Raw genomic sequence first — 25,065 nt, 5'->3', positions numbered from 1 at the left:
CTTCCTTCCTTCCTTCCTTCCTTCCTTCCTTCCTTCCTTCCTTCCTTCCTTCCTTCCTTTCCTTCCTTCCTTTCCTTCCTTTCCTTCCTTTCCTTTCTTTCAAGATTTTTATTTTTAAGTAATCTCTACACCCAGCGTGGGGCTCAAACCTACAACCCTGGGACCAAGAGTCACACACTCTACCGACTGAGCCAGGCAGGTGCCCCGATTGGTGCTTTTCTTCCCAAAATCATTAGTGTGTCCATTTTAAGAATGATAGTCAAGGCAGGTTTGCATTGATTAAGGAACCAACCTGGAGCAGCCCCCCCCACCCCCACACACCCTAGTGTTGTCAGAAGCTTCATCTGTGAGTTTAATCAAAGAGCAAATCATAATGAGTTAATTGATTTGAGCACTTATTTCCTTTTGGACCTGGTTGGTGGTTCAGAATTTCTCTGGCATCTTACCAAAGACGTTCTCCCTCTGCCCTGAATAAGCAGATAGCTTTTTATTACAAGGTTAATCTTGTTACTTTGGAATTTGCTTATTCAGCTCTGTATCACCATAGATGTATCTTCTAAATACATGAAGAGAGGTGGTGGACTTCAGCTCTTACACCTTCTTAAGGAAGAACTTCCTTAAGTTAATTCCTGCTTGAACGTTTTGGGCCAGATTGTATATGCTGCACAGAAAACTTGCTTTGGGGGGCCTTTTCCAATTTCTTAGCCATGCTGTAGTGGAAAGGAGAGGCAGAGAAATACTTCTTGGAAAATTAAAACTCTTTAGCTACACTCCTGGGGCACATTGGAAACACACAATGAAATCTGGAAAGTAAAACATGAAACTTTATAAAGTGAGCATAAAAAGCCTCATAAAAATTGGAGGGATGCTGTCAGTTCTATGGCTGAGGATGACTGCCCATTTATTGCTCAAGTGCAGTTACGGGGGCTCACTCTATGGCTAGTGGGCTCCTGCACAGAAGGCAGGAGGAACTGCTTGCTGCTCTGCATAGCGGGGAACAATAAACCCAGTGCCTGGGAGGTAAGCCTTCAGCTGGGTGATGAAGTTACACTCCAGGCCTGAGGCTTTTCCAAGGTGCTCAACTACCTGGTGGAGGTGAGTTTTTTAATCTCCTGGACAGTTTCCAGGGAGGTGAAAAGACGGAAAGATTCTTAATGAAGAAAGACCCCCTCTCTTTCCCTACCTGCATGGTGCTCTCATGCACTTCCAGAATGGATACTGTACAGATGTTGTTGGTGCCCTGTCTGGATGGCCCTTTCCCGGGCCACCGCACCCAGCCCTCAGCTACTGCAGACTTCGTTGCTAATAGCTCACACGTGGATACTTCACTGGACGACTCTGTCTTGCCAGATAGGAGCCTGCTAGCCCAGAGATGACTGGGTGGTAGGATCTCATTCTCCACCCTGGGGTGGCCCGGACCCAGTGACTGACATCATTGATGTCAATGATCAGGAGGTACAACCCAGCCCTTTGCCTCGGGGCTGCACAAAGTCTATTATAGAGCGCTCTGTGGGATCCATACAACCCCCATCTTTTCCTTCCTTCCTTCCTTCCTTCCTTCCTTCCTTCCTTCCTTCCTTCCTTTCTTTCTTTCTTTCTTCTTTTGATTTTATTTATCTGACAGAGAGATAGAGAGCACAAGTAGGCGGAGAGGCAGGCAGAGGGAGAGGGAGAAGCAGGCTCTCTGCTGGGCAAGGAGCCTGATGCGGGGCTCGATCCCAGGACCCTGGGATCATGACCTGAGCCGAAGGTAGCTGCTTAACCGACTGAGCCACCCAGGCGCCCCATCATCTTTTCCCTTCTTATGTAGCTTCCCTCACTTGCTTACAAGGTTCTCCTGAGTGCACTCCCTCAAGCACTCATTTGCAAGGAAACCCCACATCGGGCTCTTCTAGGGAACATGACACAAGACATTCTGTTTCTCTCCTCTGGTGCATCACACTTTGCTCAGTATGTGGAGTGTTTGCCTACGAATCATCCCTGCCCTGCTGGGTTCTTCTGAGGGCTGCTTTACATATTGTTTGTCTTAATTAAGACTCCCGCCATATCTCCTAACTCCGTGGCCTGCTTCTAGGACGGGGAGTGTTTGCAAAAGAATCGCCGAGCGAGGGAAGGTGGCTTGTGCAGAGGTGGAGAGGGTCCGGGAGGGGACTTCTGGTGTGGGTGCGGGGTCTGGCAGTGGGAACATGGACAACTGCCCACAAGCAGGAAGTGGGCGCCTGGCTGGCTCAGGCAGTGGAGCATGTGACTCTGGATCTTGAGGTCGTGAGTTCGAGCCCCACATGGCGGGTAGAGATGACTTACAAACAAACAAACATGCTTCTGCCTTTGTGAGGAAGACAGCATTCAGTTTCTCACTCTCAGTGATGCTGATGATGCTGCCCTTGGCAGGTGAGTTGGGTGGAGGAAGGTGCCTCAAGCTTTGGTGCTGAGCCACGTGCTCGTGGATGGCCTGGATCCACAGGTGGAAGTGGGAAAGTTGGTCTAGGCCATGTCTAGATCCACACCTGCAACACTTGGCATTTGGAGTCCTGGTCTGTCTTGCCCGTTCACCCTCACCCCTCCGCTGTTGTTCTCCCTCCTGTGTTTCTCGTCTTGGCTCCCTGACTCTGACGTCCACCCAGTTGCTGGAGCCAGAAATTCTGACTCATTCCAATTCCTGTTGTCTCATTCTCTCTTGAGTGTCTCACTGTGACTGCCTTCCCTGCCTTCTGCCTTTGGCCAGATGGCCCCAGCCCTGGCCTGGACTCCCCTCCCTGAGCCTGGATCTTCCTCTTCTTGACCATCTTCAGTGCCATCCGTGGTGAGCTTCTCAAAGTATATGTGCTCCTTAAAGCTCTTAGGTGATCTCCCGGGACCTCGGAACCAAATCTGGATTTGGTTCTATACTAAAATGGTGCCCAGTGTTGAGCCCCACTGTCACGCCTCGACTGGTACCTTGCTTCCTGTCCCTCCCCTCAACCAGGCAGAGGCCCTGTCCTTTGACAGAGACTTCCAGTGTCACCTCCTAAGGGCCAGGGTGCCGCTGCCGGGCAGGTGCTGTTACCACTGTACCTGGCCCGGCCTATGTCACTGCACCGAACCACCCAGCAGCTCCCTCCACCCACCCGCGGTGGCCAAGGCAGCATCAAGAGTAGGAAGCCTGATGTTTTGTACAGGGTAGGCAGGAAGTAAAAACAAAAACAAACTAAAAAATTGAAAAAATTCTTAATGGAAAGCTTTCTCATATTTTTTTGTCGTGAGTAAAATAAAAGTTTTGAGTCCCCACCCTCCATTTAATAGTACTTAATAGCATCGGTTGTGTCAGGAAATCCCTGGTGGCAAGTGTGAATTGAGTGATGCTTCCAAGTAATTTCAGTTTTATTAGTCACAGCAGGACCTGCAGACATTTGAAAAATAACCATATTTATGTTCTTAACCCATTATTCCTATCGGTCCAAGGATCACAAGCTCAAATGCTTTGCAGGGCCCCGGCCCTGGCAGAAACAAGGGTGTTGGACACACCGTGGGCTCAGTGGCCAAGGGCTGCTGTCTCCGGCTCTATGGCCTGAGCATTTGAGAGGTTGGGACTGTGGAGACCGGAACACGTGGCACGTGACAGGCAGCTGCTTCTCAGCTCTGGCCTGTTGTTGCCGTGTGGTTGGTGAACGAGAGCCCAGTGGTGAGATCCTCAGATCGTTCAAGAGGAACCAGAGATATGGATTTTTATGAGAAGCTCTCTTGTGTGTTTTTTTTTTTAAAGAATGGCAACTAATTCAAAACAAACAAAAGGCAAAACAAAACAAAAACCATCCCAAAATAAAAACAAAAAACAAAATCCTGTTCTGGTCAAGCCCCATGGACTAATGGCCTTGAAAGCTGGGTCCTGTGTCTTCCGCTGACCATCATTTGGAGGCTGTGGTCCAGATGGTGTCCCCTGAGGGTCTGTGGTGACTCTGAGGTCCCATGTTTGTTGGTGCTTGTGGTTGGGGACTGTCCTGTTGGACCAGAAGTCCTGTGGTGGGAATTTGACACCTCCTTGGCTGGTGAGGGAGGGAAATTTGGGGAGTCTCCTCCTCCTGAAGTGACTCCTGAGTCTCCTTTGTTAGTGTGGCTTGTTCCCTGTTTTCATGTAAAGCAACCAGATTGGCTAGGGGAAGGGGGTGGGGTGATGTCTCCAAGGAACAAGTCAGTGTTCCAAGTGGGATTTTTTTTTTTTTTAAATCACCGTTTGGTTCTTTGATGTGTTTGTTGGTCAAGGGGTAGAGGTGGACCTGCGCTTTCTACTAAAACCCAAGTACTGGATCTTTCCTAAGTAAATATGTTCTAGACATTGGTGTGCCTCTTAGTCTCATCAGGCTTGAGTGAAAAGGACCGGGGTGGGGGGCGTTTTGGGAGTAAGGGCAGCCATCAGGAAGGTGATAGTTTTATATAAATCTTTCCACATATCTGTATGTGAAAATAGGGATGCTTTAATAGGTTTGTTAATTTAAAATAAGGACTGCCATTTGTAAAGTTATTTTCATAGATGCCTAAGATCATTCAGTCTGGTCACATCCTTTAATAGGAAAGAAAATTGTTACCATATAGTCTTACCAGTTTAGAAGCAGTTTTTAAAATATTATTTTATTTTTATTTTAAATAATATTTTTATTAATGTGAAATATTTTTATTTATTTATTTTATATTAAAAGCTGTTTAACATTGCTGGTAGGAATGCAGATTCATATGACTTTTATGGAAGACAGATGGATAATCTTTACCTACAGCTTTAAGAATGTTCATATTATTTGACCTGGTGATTCTACTTGATTCTGCTCTTAATATACTTAAGACAGCAATCAGAGAAGTGCACGAGAAACAAGGCAGGAAGATATTCACTGAGGTGTTATTTATGATCATGAAAATGAGAGAATAGCCTAAATGGGGGGAAGGTTAGGAAAGTTAAGCTATGCCCACCTGATGAAATATTATTCTGATATTAAATGATGTTTCTTCTTTTTAAAAAAGATTATTATTTATTTGAAACAGAGAGAGAGAATGAGCAGGGGGGAGAGGCAGAAGCAGAGGGAGAAGCAGACTCCCCAGGACCCTGAGATCATGACCTGAGTGAAAGCAGATGCTTACCTGACTAACCCACCCAGGCGCCCCTTAAGTGATGTGTCTGAAGAACATTTAATGACAGTGGAATTAATGCTCTTGATATAATGTTAAGTGAAAAAAAGCTGGTTTTGGGTAAAATAACCATGTGTGTCTGACTCTGTGTATGCATGTAACTAGACAGTAAGATTTTAAGGGACTATTCCAAAATACTAACAGTGTTTTTCTTTGGGTGGTATAATTATTTTTCAGATTTTCCATAATGAACATGCAATACTTTTGTAATCAGGAAAAATATTAAGCTTTTTTTTTCCTTTTAAACTACTAAATGGACTTCATCAAAAATGGTCTGTTACATGATCCAGCAATTCCATTCCTAGGTGTAAACTCAAAAGAATTGAACATGGGTGTTCAGACCTTGGTATGCTCGTGTTCACAAGAGCTTCGAAGTGGAAAGGAACCCAAGTGTCCATCCACTGATGAATGGATGAACAGAATATGGTGTATCCCATACAATACAGTATTGTTTACCACAAAAAGGAATGAAGTTCTGACACAGGCTACATCATGGGTGAATCTTGGAAACACTCTGCTGAGTCAAATAAGCCAGGCACAAAAGACAAGTATCATGACTGCAGTTAGATGAAATTCATAGAGGCAGAAACGGGACTAGAGGCTTCCAGGGCCTCGGAACAGGGGGGTATGAGGATTACTGCTAATGGTTATAGAGTTTCTGTTTGAGATGATAAAAAAAGTTTCGGAAGTAGATAGTAATGATGGTTGTACAACATTGTGAATGTAACTAATTTCCCCTAAATGTACACCTAAAAAGAGTTAAATGGCAAATTTTGTTACATGTATGTAATCACAATAAAAAAAATTGAAACAACAAAATTGGGTTAGCCAGTTGTAATGTGTATTTGCTTTTCGATACTATGTGACACAGTACGTGTTTGTTTGGAATGCCGGTGGTGGCCACTTTTTGGTTCATTTGTCTCCATTTTTGCCTTTCAGTTTTACCCCACAAATAGGTCTACCCTGTAAGTGTGTTGTTTTGAAGATTTTGGATGCCACACTCAGATATTGATAATGGAGCCAGGGGGCTTAATAAGGAGGCAGAGACATCTAGGAGGGTTTAAAAGAAATTATAAGGGGAAATGTGTCACTTTTAATATTGGACCATACATACATTGAGATCTTGACTGGGAGGAGGAGGAAGAAAGAGAAGCCTTGCTGGTAAGCAGCAGCTGATAATAGTTCTGGAATATTCAGAAGTATTCTGGCAAATCAGATAGCACTTGAATAAATACAGCCAGCACTTTTTTGCTTTGGGAATTCATTTGGCAGCAAGAAGTGCTAAAGGAAGAGCTTTACTTGTAGTCTCTGCTTCCTGATATTTAAGGAATTCATTTCACTTGCCATTTAACACTAGTCCATTTCTTTCTCTTACAAAGGACAGGCGGTGCCCCTCTGAGATGTGAAAGATGGTGGCTGACACTGCTTCTCTTAAAGTTAACTTCTTAGTGATCCATCCAAAAAATGATGATGGAAAGTAAGAAATTGGGGTCAGCAGGGATCTTGGTCATAGGCAGGCTGCCACATCCCTCTCAGGGGAATTTGAGGTGTCTAGACCTGATGCTTTTGAACTCTTGGAACCGTTCCAGATCATTGCTGGCTCCTTGCTGCTTCTGTTGGAATTTACACAGTTCTGAGAGGTTTGTTGGACTAACTCTCAGCTGCCCTAAAATCAACTGAAGAAGTGACCACTTTCATATTCATCAAAAAGTCTTCCCTTTGCTCAGTGTGCCTTTCCTGAGATTTATTTATTTACCCAAGATGACTTCCAATTTCCTTTTATCTTCACTTTTGGAGTAAGAGTTAGCCGAATCTGTCTTACTTTTTTTTTTCCTTTTTGTTTGCAGCAGATCTTAATACAATATAATTTCCTGTGTTCATGTGGTTACTGAAGTATTAACTATAAAATATTTACCTTTTTCTCTTTTGAAGTTATTTTTCCTTAAATATTGATATTGCAAGTTTCTATCCTTCTGTGTTTAGCTTGAGGAGAAAATAGTTTCTGAATATTTCATTCACCCATTGAACAAACATTAATTGAATACATGCCATCCTCAACTCTGGGCACATCCAGCAGTTGGCCCTGTCCTCATGGAGTTTATGTTCTGCTGGAGCAGATGGACAAGTACATTTCCAGTAAAGGAGGTTGTGGTATCAATAAGCACAGGATGTTTCAGGAACCCAGGGGAGATCCCTAATCCAGTGTTGGGGGGATTGGGAAGACTTCCTGGAGGAAGTGATATCCACACTGAGTCTTGAAAGACAGGAGGAGTTGGCCACATCAGGGTTAATCACAGGGGGCCAGAGGTGAATGAGGACATCATCTGCTCTGGAAAATACAAGAACTTCAGTGTGAGAGCAGCGTAGCCCCTGAGAAAGGTGCGGGAAGAAGGATAAGAGTGGGCGTTGGAGGGTAAGTAGATAGGACATTTCAGTGGCCTTTGTCACAAAGTCATTGAGGCTCTCAGAAAAAAAATTTAAGCAGGGAAGTAACTTGGTCAGATTTTAATTTTAGCAAGTTTATTCTAGTTGGCTTTAAACATAAATAAGTAGATCAATATAACTATTTGAGATATAATCACATACAGTAAAATGGCCAGATCTTAGTCAATGGCCAGTTTGGTTGATGAGTTTTGATCAGTGTATACACTCATTTCACCACCACCCCAAACCAGATATAGAACATCTCCATTACCAGGGCTCCTGGGTGGCTCAGTCAGTTGGATCCAACTCTTGATTTTGGCCTGGGTCATGATGTTGGGGTCATGGGATCAAATCCCTGTATCGGGCTTCCTGCTCAGCACAGAGTTGGCTTGAGATACTTTCCCCCTTCTGCCCCTCCCCCTGCTTGCACACTCTTCCTTTAAAATAAATAAAATTTAAAAATCTTTAAAAAAATGACATCTCCACTACCCCAGAAAATTCCCTCATGTCCCTTTCCATTCAACCATCCAACACCCACCTCCCGAAGTCCACCTTCTGACTTCTATCTCCAGTTATGTCTTTCTTAGATCTCACGTAAATGGTGTCTCGCACCAGGTGCTCTGTTTTGTCTGGCTTCTTTTAGTCAGCAGAGTTTGAAACTCATCCACGTCATTGAATTTATAAGTAGTAGCTCCTTTTTATGGCTGAGGGGTGTTCCATTTTATGGAATAATCATAGTTGTTCATCCATTTTCTGTTGGTGGACATTTGGGTTGCTTTTAGTTTTTGACTTTGATGAATAAAGGTGCTATACACATTCTTATACAAGTCTTTTTTTTGTAGATGTCTATTTTCATTTCTCTCGGGTAAATAATAGTGGGATTACTAGGGCTGGCTGTTTTTTTTTTTTTTAGGGATTTTATGTATGTATGCAGAGGGAGGGGCAGAGGGAAAGAGACAATCTCGAGCAGACTCTGTGCTAAGTGCGGAGCCCGTCGTGGGGCTTGATCCCACGACCCTGAGTTCATGACCTGAGCCAGAAATCAAGAGTCTGAGGCTCAACCAACTGAGCCACCCAGGCACCCCTAGGGCTGGATGTTTTTTAAAGAACAGATTGAAGTCTAAAGGCTGGGAACAAGGAGCCCATGGCATACAGTCCAGCTCAGAGATGGTGTTCAGAAATAAGGTAATTTCATACTGGAGGTGGATAGCAATGAAAAAAATATCCCTGTAATGCGAAAGTTGAATTGACAAGACTAGGTGATGGACAGGTTTGAAACAAGAGAAGAAAAGGATCACTGGATGTGAGAATGAATGGTGGTGATTTTCTCTGAGCCAGGGAATGCAGGAGGTCCAGGTTTTGGGTGGGGGACGGGTTGATAACAGATGTAGTTTGGGACAGTTGAGTTTGAGATACTTGCAGGCAGGAAAGACGGCTGGGAGGCAATTGGCCCCAGAGATCTGGAAGCCAGAAAAGAGATCTGGTTTGTAGGTACGGAGCAGGCAGTGAGTGATCACCATGGAGAAGGTAACAGAGGCCATGGAAGGGGAGAAGATCACCAAGGAGGGGAGGAAGACCCACAGACTGGGCAAAGATATTTACGGCACATGATCGAGGCAGCGTTTGATTTCAGAGTATACTGAAGAACTACTAAATATCAGTATGATGAGTGTACAGACAAGTTCAACCTCTATAGAATCTATACACAATTTGTTTTAGGCAATAATAATGATGAACATTCTCTAGAGGGGGTTAGTAATTCTACTCCTGAGCATGTATCCAAGTAGATTTGTCACACATTTGCCCTAGGATATATGCACACAGAGGATTAGAGTAGCATTGCTGATATGCCCATGAATATGGAGACAGCCCAAGTGTTCATCAGCTGAAGAAGGAATCAATGAATAAATTGTGGTATCGGCATTCAGCAGAATACTATACAGCAGTGAAAATGAATGTGTTTGAACAGCACATACCAACATGGATGAATCTCTCAAACATAATACGAAGAAAAAACGCAAGTTGCAGAAAAGTATGTATGACATGGTGCTCTTTTAAAACATTTTAGACTGAGCAAAATTGTACTGTGTATATTGCCTAAGGACCCATATCCAAACATAGTAGAAATAGTTGGAAAATGCCAAAATAGAGTTGTGGTTTCCGGGAGTATGGGGGAGGGGTGGCGACCTGGGGGTCTTGCATCTGGTTGATAATGCTTTGTTTTCTTGAGCAGGTGCTGAGTTCATAAGTGTCCATTGTGTGTCTATGCATTTTTGCATTGCTGAAAGATTTATTTATTTATTTATTTTTAAAGATTTTATTTATTTATTTGACAGAGAGAGACACAGCGAGAGAGGGAACACAAGCAGGGGGAGTGGGGAGCCCGATGCGGGGCTCGATCCCAGGACCCTGGGAACATGACCTGAGCCGAAGGCAGACGCTCAACGACCGAGACACCCAGGCGCCCCTTGCTGAATGATTTAAAAAGGGACAGAACAGAGTCTTGGGGATGCTAACATGTAAGACAGTGAATTTTAAAGTCTTGATTCTGACCCACAGAAAGAAATATTTTATATTCCACATGTATACATGTATACAAATACAAACAAGACACAGAAACATAAGTTTCATGAAAGATCTTTATCTTAGAAGGTACACCCTGGTAGTTTCTATTTTATTTCATTTCATTAAAAAAAAATATATTGGTTGTGATCTTATAAGTCAGTGGTTCTCAACCAGGAGTGATGCCAATTGGATGATGTCTGGAGACATTTTTGATTGTCACGACTGGCATCTAGTGAGTAGACACCAGGGATGCTGCTAAACAGTCTGGATAGCACAGGACAACCCCCCACAACAGAGAATTATGCAGCCCCAAATGTCAGTAATGCCATGGTTGAGAAACCCTGCTCTAAGTTGATTTCCTGATTTAAGTTGAATACATACAGTTTGAAAGCAGGGATATATGGCGGGGGGAAAAGATTGACTAGGCAGATACAAGGAAAACCAGGAGTGTCTGTGGTCATAGGAAGCTGAGGGATGATATTCCAGAGGAGCAAGTGAAGCATGGTCAAATATGTGTGTGGAGTTTGGCAGCTAGGACCTTGCTGGTGCCTGTGGCTAGGGGAATTTCTCTGGGGGTGGGGGGAAGGAGCCCAAAGTTAGTAGAGTAGGGAGTGAAGATGGGAGAGAGCTTGCTTGTCTGTGAAGAAAAGGATAACAGAGCGGGAGGTTTGAAGCAGGGTTTTTTTTTTCCAAGATGGTAGAGCATTGGCATGTTAAAATGATGATGGGAGGAACTGGTAGGGAGGAAAGTGTGAGGGTGTAGGAGAGAATTAATGAGTGGAGCTGGTGCCTGGGAAGTCAGGAGAGTCCTGAGCAGGGGTGCATGTTGGTTGGAGGTAGGAGGTAGGAGGGAGAATACAGATGCAGGTGCGTTTGGGGGTGAGCAGGAAGTTGAATGTATTCTTGCTTCTTTCTCTGTGAAGTAAGAGGTGAGGCCATTTTCTGAGGGTGCAGTGGGGAGAGATGGAGGCGATGGTCTCTGAAGCTCAGGTAAAATGGAGGAGGAGGTTTGAAATAGCCTTTGAGGAGACTCGGGGGATTGCTGTGGGGCTCTGAGGGCCGCTTGAGGATGGAGACCGTGAATCTGTTAAGACAGCTTTGGTGGATGTGTGTTTTTCTCTGTAGTGCTGAGCATCCTGGAGAGAGAAACCGGGAAGGAGATGGGTAGAGGGATCTGGGGCTGGGATTTGGCCAGGTGGGTGTACACGAGAGTGCAGGGGGGTTGCGCTCATTGGCCAGGCGGGCGACGGATGTAGGAGGCAGGAAAAAGGAGGTGAAGACAGAAGCTGGTCAGAGAAGTAGAAAATAAAAGGATTGGCAAAATGGAGCCAAAAGGGAGCTGGGAGAGTGGGTGTAGGGGGAGAAGCTATGAGAGAGGGCTGAGGGGGAGGGAGTTGATAGAGAATGAAAGGACAGTGGGGTGAGATGTCTGGGGGAACTGTCAGATGTGGAGCAGTTCTGAGTGGTGATGGGAAAGTCCAGGGTGGATCTTTGAGAGGGAGGCAGTAATGCAGAGAAGGAGGTGACAGAATGAGGACAAGGCACTGACCGAGCAAGTGTGCTCGGCGAATTCGAAGCCCATTCAGAATGACCGTTGCACTTGGTGTCTCAAGGAAGACTGAGCCATTCCATGCGGTCTTCAAGGAATTCTCTAATGATGCATAGCTGTAGATGGAAGTTGTGCCCGGGGGTGGAGGACGGTTATTTTGGCTTTGGGGAATAAGAAGAGGCTGCAGTGGGTTTTCCACCAAACGTTCCAGTGTCAGCCAAGAGAGGAAGAGAGGTTGGGGTGAGAGGTGGCTTTAAGGGGTGTGGTCAAAAGGTGGCGTGGGAGGATGGGGCTGTGGGTGTCAAATCATAGGAAAGGATGCCTGGGGTCGTGGGGGACTAAGCGTGGGGTGAGGCTGAGAGGCATGATCAGAGGGAGTGCTTCCCTGGTGGTTGGGAGTATCCAGTCTTCTTCCTGGAATCAATTTGGGAAGGGTCCTGCTGGACCTGAAGTGATACTGTCCAGATTTCTGACTTGGAGTGAGCTGGCCGTGCCTTCTCTTTCGTGAGTGATGACAGCCTCTAAAGAGGATGGGCAATCCCTTTAGCCAGGCCATGGCACGAAAAGGCTCTTTATGGCATCTGAATGTTATGTGGTCCTTCGACTTTCTAGAGGCCTGTCTACTGGAGGAGCGAATGTTCTCAATTGCTTTTTTTTTTCCCCCCTGGGTTCTAGAAAACAGAAGGGTAAGAGACCCTGTGGGGTCCAGTTCCATTCATTGTCTTCATGAAGTGGTGTGATAAGCCGTGTCTGGTTCTTGCAAGACAGCAGTGAATAATCCTTTCCTGTTAGAGAGTGTGGAATTCCACTGGGGAGTTTAAACACATTTCCCTTTAATGGCTTAAATGAAGTGTTGCCTTTTTTCATGAAAGTTTTATATATTTGACCTATTTAATTTTTTTTTCCTTCAGGAAATAAAAGATGACATTTTCTCACTTCCCTTCCAGAAAAAGCGATGCATTGGATTTTTTGGCAAAGTAATCTCTATGTACACTGTGGTAATGGATGGTGTTGGGAGATGTGAAAAATGTAGCCTACCTCCTCCTTTTTTTTTAAACTATCAAATTGAATGAAAAGAAATGAATATTTTAATGGAACTGGATATGATGAATGGCTTTTCTTTCAAGCACTTTAGTATCAAAACGAAAAATGATGTTTTGATTGTTTTTTTTTTTTCTGCTTTATTTCTAAGAATATGGACATTTTCCCTTGGAAGTAATACCAGCATTTATAGCAGTGTTTGATTAACACCAGCCTCCACAAAGTATCAAAGAATGGTGGTGGAAAAGATTGAGTAGGAAATAAATATACAGGAAAGGTTGGTTCAGATAAATGCTAAACCCCTAAGTGTTTTGGTGGTAAGACAAGAAAATGGGAGAAGAAAGCTGAGGGATTCTTTGGAGCCACTCTGGCATGGACGTTGAAAGGCCAGCCTGAGATGTGAGAATGCAGGGAAGTTACATAAGGAAGTGACAGTTTGGGGAGTTGAGAAGGGGTGAATGGAAGGGGAGGAAATGAGGTGTGGCCCACCCTCTGAAGGCAGGGGAACGGGAGAAGCTCTTTCTCACTGGAATTGTGACTTTACAAGAGAGAGTGAAAACACATCAGATCCTGATTGTAGAATTCTGTTATCACTTCAGTCATTCTGTTTCCAGAACTCTCGGTTTAAAGGCAAACTCTTCCTTTTACGTTTCTAAGTATGAGAACAGACTCTTTTATAAGAGTAGACCCCCCCCCCCCCCCCCGCTTTCTTTTAGTTCCCAAAGCGGTATTTCCCAAGATGTGTTGCACCAAATGGTGTCTCAACAGGCCATTCAAAGGAAATAAGGCATTTGGTGTTCAAGTAAGTTTGAGAAGTACTGTGGTTTAAAAAAGGAAGACAGGTTTCTTTACAGTGTCTCAGAGCCCTTAAAATCAAATAGGCATTCTTGGCTTTCTATGGTAAGTAGAAAGGACCTTTTAAATTGCTAAACAAACACTCAGTCCCTCGTTTCTTTTTGGAATTCTGATATTCCTCTAGGTGGCAATGTCCTTAGTTGAAAGTTCTCACCTCCCCAGGCTGCTTTGCCACTAGACGTGACCCAGTTCTGGCCAGTAAGTTAAGAAGTTCAAGTCTCTGTGGAGTGGGGGCTTCTGGGAAAGGTACTGGTTTCTTGATAAACAGGATCTAAGGAGGTTGGCACACATCTTTGCGAGTGCCCACCTTTCTCCTGCCCGCAGGAGCCGTAGCCAACTTGCACCACGAAAACAAAAGCCGCCTACTAGGATTTGCTGATCAGAAAGATTGAAGGAGTTCTTGATGGCCTCAGGAAGCTACTCTACCAGCCTTGAACTCTTCACCTTTGGACTTTGTTCTCATAGATACATATAAAGCCCGATTTGCTGAAACCCTTATAGTTGAGTTTCTGTTCCATGCAGCTGAGTGTAATCCTAATTCATCCGGGGCGAATGTGGTCAGCAGTAATGGAACTGGTTTTAACCGTGGAAACTTGTTCTGTTTTGGAGACTCTGTAGAAGACCCTTTGGGAAATGATGCTGTAAAAAAATATGGTTAGAAAGCTAGTTATGCGTATTTAGCCCCTTTTCTGCAAGTATACATTTTCCGGTGTTCTTTGTGGAATTAGAGTTTTTAATTTTGGTCTTTTTCTTCTATTCTTACCTTTTCCTCTCATCTGAGAAGTTTTTGATTCTCTAAAAAAAACTTTATAATTTTTATGCCCCTTATCAAAGCACTTTATATGTCAGATTTTTAAATGGTTTTAGATGGTTTTATTAGCCTATTCTCAGGCCTTCTTTACCCAGTGGAATTGTTCTCAGAATTTGTAGGTGAGTTGACTCAGAGGTACATTTATTTCTTTAAATTTTTTATTGTTATGTTAATCACCATACATTACATCATTAGTTTTTGATGTAGTGTTCCATGATTCATTGTTTGTGCATAACACCCAGTGCTCCACGCAGAATGTGCCCTCTTTAATACCCATCACCAGGCCAACCCATCCCCCCACTCCCACCCCTCTAGAACCCTCAGTTTGTTTTTCAGAGTCCATAGTGTCTCATGGTTTGTCTCCCCCTCCGATTTACTCCCCTTCATTCTTCCCCTCCTGCTATCTTCTTCTTCTTTTTTTTTCTTAACATATATTGCATTATTTGTTTCAGAGGTACAGATCTGTGATTCAACAGTCTTGCACAATTCACAGCGCTCACCATAGCACATACCCTACCCAATGTCTATCACCCAGCCACCCCATCCCTCCCACCCCCCACCACTCCAGCAACACTCAGTTTCCTGAGATTAAGAATTCCTCATATCAGTGAGGTCATATGATACATGTCTTTCTCTGATTGACTTAGAGATACATTTATTTCTATCACAGTATCAAAGATGTTTAGTTTCTTTTGAGTAATTTTATTTTTGACTGTGGCACTTACCACCTTTCTCAAAATTAATGTTGTGTAAACCAACACCTAAATGTCCTAGGGAAGCTCTTTGTGCGAATGATTTTTGTAAATTTGGAAATCTTTGAACACCCCATGATTATCTATCTCTTCTGTAAATTGGATTTTCCTAGGGTTTTTTCTTTTTCTTTTTTAATAGTGTTAGGCTCGGTTCTCTGATTAAAGAAGTTTCAAATCTTGGTTTTTTTAAAGGACGTTTAAATTATATTTAAAGTCTCCAGTAGAATATAAAATCAGAATGTTAAAGTTTAAGGGGACCTCAGCACCTGAGTCTGACTTCCTCATTCTGCAGTGGAAGGGACTGGGAACTTGCTTAATGCCTGGGTGTTGAGCAAACGACAGCACAGTGGGGTTCAATGGGGATCTGTGCCATGAACCCAGCTCACAACGGTGGTGACCTGACAATCACAACATAGGAAGTTACACAGATCATTTCACTGAGCTGGCCTCAGTTTCTCCATTAGTAAAATTGGAGTACCTTCTTGTTTGCCCAATATACAGGAAAATCTTTAAACTGTTTTGAGTTGCTTGGAATTGAATACTTTTCCTAGTGTACCATATTTGTTGGAAAAGAAGGATATTTGGCTTCAGAAAAGTTTGTTTTTAAAATTCAGGTTTATTGCCATACATAGAATTTGGTCTTTTCATGTGTAGAGTTAGATTGAGTTTTGACAAATGTATGTGATTTATGAAAGCACTACCACAAATAAGAGAGAGCATTTCCACCATCCTAAAAAGTTAGAGAAGTTTATAGTTTTTGACTAAAATGAAATAATAATACTTTATGTGGTACAATTCCAGTTACTCGCATGCAGATTGCCCATAGCGGTATATGTAAGTACAAGTTTTAAGTACATAGTTTTTCCTTTCCTAGTTCCTTCTTTTATTGCCATTCTGTTTCTTTAGGGAAGGCCGACTCATTGTTTTTTCTTATTGAGGTATAATTAACATATAATGTATTAGTTTCAGGTGAACAACATAATGATTCAATATTTGTATATATTGAGAAATGATCAACACAATAAATCTAGTTCACATCTGTCACCACACACAGTCACAAAGTATCTTTTTTTCTTGTGATGAGGAATTTTAAGATCTGCTCTTTTAGCAACTTTCTAATATACAATACAGTATTATTAACTGTAATCACCATGCTGTACCTTACACCATCATGACTTACTTATTTTATAACTGTAAGTTTGTGACTTTTGACTCCCCCCATCCCCCCACCTCTGACAACCACCAGTCTGTTTCCTGTATTTATGAGCTTGTTATTTTTGCTTTTAGATCCCACATATAAGTGAGATCATATGGTATTTGTCTTTGTCTGACTTACTTCACTTAGCATAATGATCTCAAGGTCAATCCATGTTGTTGCAAATGGCAAGATTTCATCCTTTTTTATGGCTGAGTAATATTCCTGTGTGTGTGTGTGTGTGTGTGTGTGTGTGTGTGTGTGTTTGTGTGTACACGTATATCTCACATCTTTTTCATCTTTTTTTTTTTTTTTTAGATTTTATTTATTTATTTGACAGAGAGAGACACAGAGAGAGAGGGAACATAAGCAGGGGGAGTGGGAGAGGGAGAAGCAGGCTTCCCACAGAGCAGGGAGCCTGATGTGGGGCTCGATCCCAGGACCCTGGGATCATGATCTGAGCCGAAGGCAGAGGCCTAATGACTGAGCCACCCAGGCGCCCCTCACATCTTTTTTATCTATTCATTCATTCATTCATCGATGGACATTTAGAATGTTTCTATATCTTGGCATTGTAAATAATGTTGCAATAAACATGTGGTTACATATATCTTCTTGAGCTATTGTTTTCTTTTTCTGTGGATAGATACCCAGAAGTGGAATTGCTGGATCATATGATAGTTCCATTTTTAGTTTTTTGGGAACTGTTTTCTATAATGGCTTCACCAATTTACATCGCCACAAACAAGGATTCCTTTTTTTCCACATCCTTGCCAATACTTCTTCCTCCCTCCCTCCCTCCGTCCTTTCTTTTTCTTTGTTTCTTTCTTTGTTTATTTCTTTGTTTCTTTCTTTGTTTCTTTGTTTCTTTGTTTCTTTCTTTCTTTCTCTCTCTCTCTCTCTCTCTCTCTCTCTCTCTCTTCTTTCATTTGGTAATAGCCATTCTGACAGGTGTGAGGTGATATCTCATTGTGGTTTTGATTTTGCCTTTCCCTGATGATGAATGATGTTGAGCATTTTTTTCATGTACCTGTTGGCCATCTATGTCTTCTTTGGAAAAATGTCTTTTCAGATGCTCTGCCCATTTTTTAATTGGATTGTTTTTTGCTATTGAGTTATGTGAATTCTTTAGATATTTTGGATCTTAGTCACTTATCAGATATATGATTTGCAAATACTTTCTCCCAGTCAGTAGGTTGCCTTTTCTGTTTTGTTGATGGTTTCCTTTGCTGTGCAGAAGCTTTTTAGGTTGAAGAATTGAGAGTTGTTTATTTTTGCTTTTGTTGCTTTTGCTTTTGGTGTCATATCCAAAAGCTCATCACTAAGACCAATGTCAAGGAGTTTATTGCCTGTGTTTTCTTCTAGGGGTTTTATGGTTTCAGGTCTTACATTCAGGTCTTTAATCCATTTTGAATTAATTTTTATGCATGGTGTAATATAGTAGTCTAGTTTCATTCATTTGCATGTGGCTGTCCAGTTTTCCCAGTACCATTTATTGAAGAGACTGTACTTTCCCTATTGTATGTTCTTGGCTCCTTTGTCATAAATTAATTGACTATATATGCTTGGATTTATTTCTCGACTCTCTGTTCTGTTCCATGGATCTGTATGTCTGTTTTTATGCCAGTACCACATTGTTTTGATAACTATAGCTTTGTGATATACTTTGAAATCAGGGAGCATGTTGTCTCCAGGTTTTTTGTTCTTTCTCAAGATTGCTTTGGCAATTCAGAGTCTCTTGGGGCTCCATACAGGTTTTAGAATTGTTTGTTCTATTTCTGTGAAAAATGCCATTGGAATTTTGATAGGGATTGCATTGAATCTATAGATTGCTTTGGGTGTTGTCTTCATATTCCTTCATCAATGTCTTACAGTTTTCAATGTACAGGTCTTTCACCTCTTTGGTTAAATTTATTCCTAGGTATTTTATTCTTTTTGATATAATTATAAATGGGATTTTTTCTTAATTTCTCTTTCTGATAGTTCATTGTTAGTCTATAGAGTTGCAACAGGGCGCCTGGGTGGCTCAGTCATTAAGCGTCTGCCTTCGGCTCAGGTCATGATCCCAGGGTCCTGGGATCGAGCTCTGCATCCGGCTCCCTGCTCTGCGGGAAGCCTGCTTCTCCCTCTCCCACTCCCCCTGCTTGTATTCCCTCTCTCTCTCTCTCTCTCTCTCTCTCTCTCAAGTAAATAAATAAATAAATCTTTAAAAAAAATTGCAACAGATTTTTTTTTTAAGGTTTTATTTATTTATTTGACACAGAGAGAGGGCACAAGCAGGGGGAGAGGCAGTAGGAGAGAGAGAAGCAGACTTCACACTGAACAGGGAACCTGACGAGGGGCTCGATCCCAGGACCCTGAGATCATGACCTGAGCCAAAGGCAGATGCTTAACCATCTGAGCCACCCAGGCACCGCTGTATCCTGCAACTTTACTAAATTCATTTATTACTTCTAACAGTTGTTTGGTGAAGTCTTAAGGATTTTCTATATATAATATCATGTCATCTACAAATAGTGATGATTTACTTTTTCCTTTTAACATTTGGATGCTTTTTTATTTCTCTTCCTTGCCTAATTGCTATGACTAGGACTTCCAATACTATGTTGAATAAAAATGGCAAGAGCGGGCATTCTTGTCTTGTTCCTGATCTTAAAGAAAAAGATTTACCTGTCCATGATTGACTGTGATGTTAGCTGTGGGATTGTCATAGATGGACTTTGTTATGTTGAGGTACGTTCTCTCTATACCCGCTTTGTTGAGAGTTTTTACCATAAGTAGATTTTGAATTTTGTCAAACGCTTTTTCTGAATCTAGTGTTTAACTTCTTCACAAATAAGAACAACCATCATTCATTATGTAGCACTCACTATGTACCAGACATGCTGAGTGACTTACATATAATATATAATTTAGTTTTCCCCTAAGTGCTACCAATTAATTGTTATGGATCTCAAAATTGCAAGTAATGGGGGGGGCCCGCGTGGCTCAGTTGGTTGCGTGTCCAACTCTTGATCTTGATCAAGGTCTTGATCTCAGGGTTCTGAATTCAGAGCCTGTGTTGGGCTCCAAGCTGGGCGTGGAGCCTACTTAAAAAAAAAAAAGAATCAAAATTGCAAGTAAGGATAATTGATGATTGGAGATGCTAACCGTCTAAAAAACTCATTCCAGTCACTTCTTAAATCAATTAGCTTAGGTGATGGAATGAGGTAGAGTTGTCAGTTTGGGCCTTTTCTTTTCTTGCTACCAAATGTGATTTCATGACATGAAACTTTACAACAAAGAATTTTTAAAAACTTAAGGAAAAAAGAAACCCTTAGGAATCATGTTTTAATTTGTCTGCATGGCCCTTAAAAGTCCTATCCAGGAATCAAAGATCTGGTGTTGTCAGTTATGGTATAGCTCCTGCAGTAATTCTGGGACAAATCTGGGGGAAAAAAAGAAATAATAATCCTCTCATTTCCTGGAAGAATATTTTTGTGTTTATTCAGATTTAAAAAACTTAATATTTTGTGACTGTTTTAAAGATTCGTATATGGTTTTCTTTTCTTTTTCTTTTTTTTAAAGATTTTTATTTATTTATCAGAGAGAGAGCACACAAGCAGGGGAGTGGCAGGCAGAGGGAGAAGCAGGTTCCCTGCTAAGCAAGGAGCCTGATGCGGGACTCGATCCCAGGACCCTGGGATCATGACCTGAGCCGAAGGCAGACGCTTAACCAACTGAGCCACCCAGGCGTCCCGAGATTCGTATATGGTTTTCATGAAAGCTGTTACACATATTCTCTACTTTTTGCCGACACCAAAAAAATAAATAAATAAATAAAAAGAAAAAGATTTAAACATCTTCAAAATGATGTTAAATAGCCTCTTTATGATATTGAGAGCATGGAACATCCCATAGTAGTATTCAGGTGGAAGAAAAAGTGGTAAACAAGAATTTGAAAGACTGAACTTATTTTGATTATATGTGATTGAAAACACTACAGATTTTCCTCTGGGTTTGCAAGATGAAGTGTTTATTAAGTTTCAGTTGTGGGGAAGCTGCAGCCCAGATCAATGAAATAAATTGTATGACTTCTTGACATTGTTATTTTTTTCTTAAATTGTTATTGTTAAGGCCATTATCAGAATAAGTGGTACCAAGATACTTAGGCCATTTGTATCCCATTTGAAATCAGGTCCCTTGGGATATTGAATTCCAGGCAGTGTCATCTTGAGGGTAAGTAAGGAAAGTACCTCAGCTAAGTGGGGAGACTAGGAGATGAGCATGGAGGTGGGAATGAGAACATGTTTGGAGCTGAAACTCTGGTGAAGCAGACTATTTCAGAATACACTTTTATCATCAGTAACAGTATTTGGTTTAACTAACTTCTTTTTCCTTAAGCTGCTTGAATGAAAGACCATGCTATTCATTTTCATTCTTTTTTTTTTTTGTATGAGATAATCAGATATTTAAGTTCCGTTAATTTAACATTGATTGTTGAGTGTTCATGGATTCAAAGAATATTTCTTTCTTTTTTTGTTTTAAAGATTTTCTTTTAAAGAGATCTTTAAAAGGTTTCTTTTTAAAGATTTTATTTATTTATTTGACAGAGAGCACAGGCAAGCGGAGGGAGAGAGAGAAGCAGGCTCTCCTTTGAGCGGAGAGCCTGACGCGGGACTCGATCCCAGGACCCTGAGACCACGACCTGAGCAGAACTCAGGAGTCGGCCGCTTAACTGGCCAAGCCACCCAGGCGCCCCTTAGAGAACATTTCTTGAGTACCTTCTGTGTGCAAGATGCCATGCTAAGAGTTTTCAAAAATAAAAAGGTGGGTTAGACAATAATCAACCTTTAAGAAACTTCTAGGGTAGTTGGAAAGATAAAAAAAGAGCACAAAACACCCTCGGGAAATAGAGCTAGGAAAATAGTTTGGGGTCTGGATGCCTAGTTAGAAGTGCAGGTTTCTGTAGCAGTCAGCATCTCTTGATGAGTAGAGAAGGGACTTCATTAATTCATAGGGAAGGGATTTCATCAGATCGAGCTGACACTGTTCTCCTTAAAGAGAGGGATGTGGTGGTGGGGTCAGGTGGGGTCAGGTGCATTCTGTAACCGGGAGAGAGGAAAGGCAGAGACCAGCTAGGAGGCGCCTGACCATTACCCCAAGGACTGAACTGGATTATGGTCACAGAGTTGGAGAGGAGATGGTAAATGACACATGTTTTGGAAAGAGGACTGTCAGAACGTACTAACTAGTTGAGAGTTGGGGAAGGGGAGTACTTCAGGTGTTTACTAAGGTTTAAAAATTTTTAAATTTGAGTTCACTTTTTACAGGTATTACATTCACATGGGTCGTTACATTCACATCCAAAGGGTATGGAACTGTTTCCCTCTTCCATCTGTCCTATAGTCTCACTCCCCAGAGATTGTCACCAATGTTACCAATTTTCTGTGCATGCTTCCGGTGATAGTTAATGCTTATATAAGCAGATATGTGAGTATGGGTACTTTTGTCCCATATTTTATTTTACCCAATAGCACTTTTTTTATTTTCACAGTATTTTTTAGGATCATTCCAAAGTGGTAGATAAAAGGCTCCCACATCTTTTTTTGTGGCTACGTACATTATATGGATATTCTCTACTTTGTTCATCATTCCCTATTGATGCTTATGTAGATTAGTTCCAGTCTTTTGGTATTACAAAGAATATACACTGCAATACCTGTACATACTTCATTTCTCACATGTGTAACTATTTCTGTGGAGTAAATAGACTGGAAATACTGAGTCAGAGGTTATGTGCATTTTTTATTCTGATATACATTACCTAATTGCTCCTCATAAAGATTGCAGACTTCCATCAGCAGAATATGAGAGTGTATGTCCAGTGGGTACGTTGTCAAGCTTTCGGATTCTTGACATTCTGAGATTAGAAAATTATTTCTCAGTTCAGTTGTGATCTGCATTTATCTTATCGTGAATGAAGGTGAAGCTTTTTTCATATATAGAAGAACCATTTCTGTTTCCTTACCTGTGAGCTATCTTCATATTACTTGACCCTTTTTCTGTTAGAGTATTGGTCTTTTCTCAGTTGGAGCTTTAAATATTAGGAAAATTAGTTCTGTGTATATGATAGGAGTTGCAGATATTTTTTCACGTTTGTGTTGTTTTTTTCATGCAGAAATTTTAATTTCTTTTAGAATCGCATTTGTCAGACTCTTTATGCCACAGTTAGGAGGACCCTCTTCACTTCAGGTTTATTAGAAGGGCCTATGAGAGGGGTGCCTGGGTGGTTCAGTCATTAAGCACCTGCTGTCAGCTCAGGTCATGATCCTGGGGTCCTGGGATCGAGCCCCGCATCAGGCTCCCTGTTCAGTGGGAAGCCTGCTTCTCCCTCTCCCACTCCCCCTGCTTGTGTTCCCTCTCTTGCTGTGTCCCTCTCTGTCAAATAAATAAATAAAATCTTAAAAAAAAGAAGGACCTATGAGATATGTTACTTTTATTTTTTCATGTTTAAATTTTTCATCGACTTAGAATTTATCCTGGTGTTATTCTGATGTCTAACCTGATTTTTATGAAGTAAGAGATAGGGATCCAGCTTCCTTTTCTTTTTCTTTTTCTAAAAAAGATTTATTTATTTGAGACAGAAATTGAGAGAGAGTGAGTGCGTGAGCATGAGCCGGGGGAAGGGGCAGAGGGAGAGGGAGAAGCAGAATCCTCGCTGAGCAAGGACCCCAATGCAGAACTTGATCCCAGGACCCTGAGATCAAGACCTGAGCTGAGTCCAGATGCTTGACCGACTGAGCCACCCAGGTGCCCCAGCCTTATTTTATTTTTCAAATGGTTCCCTGGTTGTCCCTCCTTCATTATCACTTATTGAATAAACCATGTTTTCCTCATTAATTTGAGATGCCACTTCTATGATATCCTAAATTCTTACATGCATTTGGATTTATTTATGGACTTTGTGTTCTTCACTGATCTGACCCACTGGCCATGTACCAATTAATTTTACACTGTTTCAGTTGTGGTAACTTTATAATATATTTGTTTGAATATTTGATGGGCCTATTATCTCTTCATACCTCTATTTTCCGATTTTTATTTCTTTTCTTTTGGTTTTCTCATATGAATTTTAGAATGTGCTCATTTAGTGCCAAAACCCCCCAAAAGATTTTGTAGTACTTTTATAGAAATTCTGTTGGGTTTATAGATTAATATAGGGAGAATTAACATCTTGCTAAAGTGAAATTTATCCCTAAGACATAGTATGTCTTGCTTTTATTGAAGTCTTTTTTAGTGATGCCTTCGAGTGTTTTAAAATTTTCTTCATATAAGTCTTGCATATTTCTTGTTAAGTTTATTGCTGGATTTTTTACTTTTATTTCATAGCCATGATGAAGTCTTTTCTTCTCTCTATATTTTATAATTGAGTATTTTTGTCTGTTTCAAGCTACTTGTTTTCTATGTTAACTTTGTATTAGTAAATTTTCTTATCTTGCTTGTCACATTGACAGGAATCTCCAGATCTATGTTAAAAAATATTGGTGATAGATTACATCCTTATTTTGTACTGACTAGAATTTCTCTGTTAACTGTGATGCCTGCTTTTATGTTGACATATATTTTATGATGTTAGAAAAGTGTCTGTCTCTGTCTTTGTCTTTTTTTTTTTTCCTTCCAAGAATGGATTATTAGATGCCTTTTCAGTGTCTGTGGCGATGAGGTGTGACCTGTCATCTAAAAGATTTCTTTTGAGTCCTAGCTGGATGTAAAGAGGTAAAGGAGATGGTGCAGGATTAGGTGTTTCTGTGATGCTGTTGTAAAAATTCATCTCTTTTATCAAATGCTACCAATATTTAATAAGCACAGACTTGACAATAGATTAACATCAGATAGTGATTTTTATATTTCTGTCATCTGTCAGCACCTTTTGGTAGGTTCAAGTTAAACTTCTGGTCCAGAGGAAGTTAAATGGGTGTAAATGTGCATTCTGGGCATTCTGTGTTTGGGAGGTGGAGAGAGGGGGCTCACACAATAATAATTATTGTCTGGGAGCATGCAGACAGACTTTTTAAAAGTCACCTTGTTATATGAGTCATTCCTGAAACTCTCAATTAGTGGGTTTTTTTCCAGGCAGGTTAAGATAGATGCCAAATGGACAGGATGCTTTGGTTATGTGTTGCCTGTTTTAAAAAATCAATACCTTTGAATTAAAGTTTTGTAAGTACCTAAGTGCTCATTTTCTGTAGAGTTTTAAATAACATCTGCAAGTCTCATTTACTTTCCTTTTTTTAAAAGATTTTATTTATTTATTTGACAGCGAGAGAGGGAACACAAGCAGGGGGAATGGGAGAGGGAGAAGCAGGTTCCCCTCAGAGCAGGGAGCCCGATGTGGGGCTCGATCCCAGGACCCTGGGATCATGACCTGAGCTGAAGGCTGATGCTTAACCGACTGAGCCACCCAGGTGCCCCCTCATTTACTTTCTTAAAGGTATTTGTGCTTTAGGATTAGAAGGTGATTGTTTTAAATGTAACTAACCTGATCTCAAGCCATGGGAGTTTAATGACCTTACTTTACTGATTGTGGCTCATGTTTAATTTTTCTCCCTTTTTGTTCCTCATTTTGTCCATGCAAACTCTCATTTGGGGGCATTTTTCTTTCTTTCTTTCTTCCTTCCTTTCTCTCTCTTCCTTCCTTCCTTCCTTCCTTCCTTCCTTCCTTCCTTCCTTCCTTCCT

The 25,065-nt window shown here is 41.5% G+C and overlaps 1 protein-coding gene and 1 long non-coding RNA gene across 4 annotated transcripts in view; both read left to right on the top strand.

The window, feature by feature from the left end:
• The window catches only part of LOC141371314 (uncharacterized), a 50,630-nt gene extending 29,459 nt beyond the window's left edge, over nt 1-21,171 (top strand). Inside the window, exons 2-3 of the long non-coding RNA XR_012376188.1 lie at nt 18,937-19,079; nt 20,939-21,171. This is a non-coding gene — a long non-coding RNA (uncharacterized lncRNA). The remainder of the gene's footprint in view (nt 1-18,936; nt 19,080-20,938) is intronic.
• The window catches only part of OSBPL10 (oxysterol binding protein like 10), a 307,228-nt gene that overhangs the window by 38,124 nt on the left and 244,039 nt on the right, over nt 1-25,065 (top strand). The window lies entirely within an intron of this gene.

The sequence above is a fragment of the Callorhinus ursinus genome, unplaced genomic scaffold, assembly GCF_003265705.2.
Source record: "Callorhinus ursinus isolate GAN/ISIS: 27379988/994484 unplaced genomic scaffold, GSC_fseal_2.0 scaffold1, whole genome shotgun sequence".
In the NCBI taxonomy this organism is placed as follows: Eukaryota; Metazoa; Chordata; class Mammalia; order Carnivora; family Otariidae; genus Callorhinus; species Callorhinus ursinus.
The sequence above is the reverse complement of the archived record's forward strand: the minus strand, read 5'-3'. Positions and strand labels throughout refer to the sequence as shown.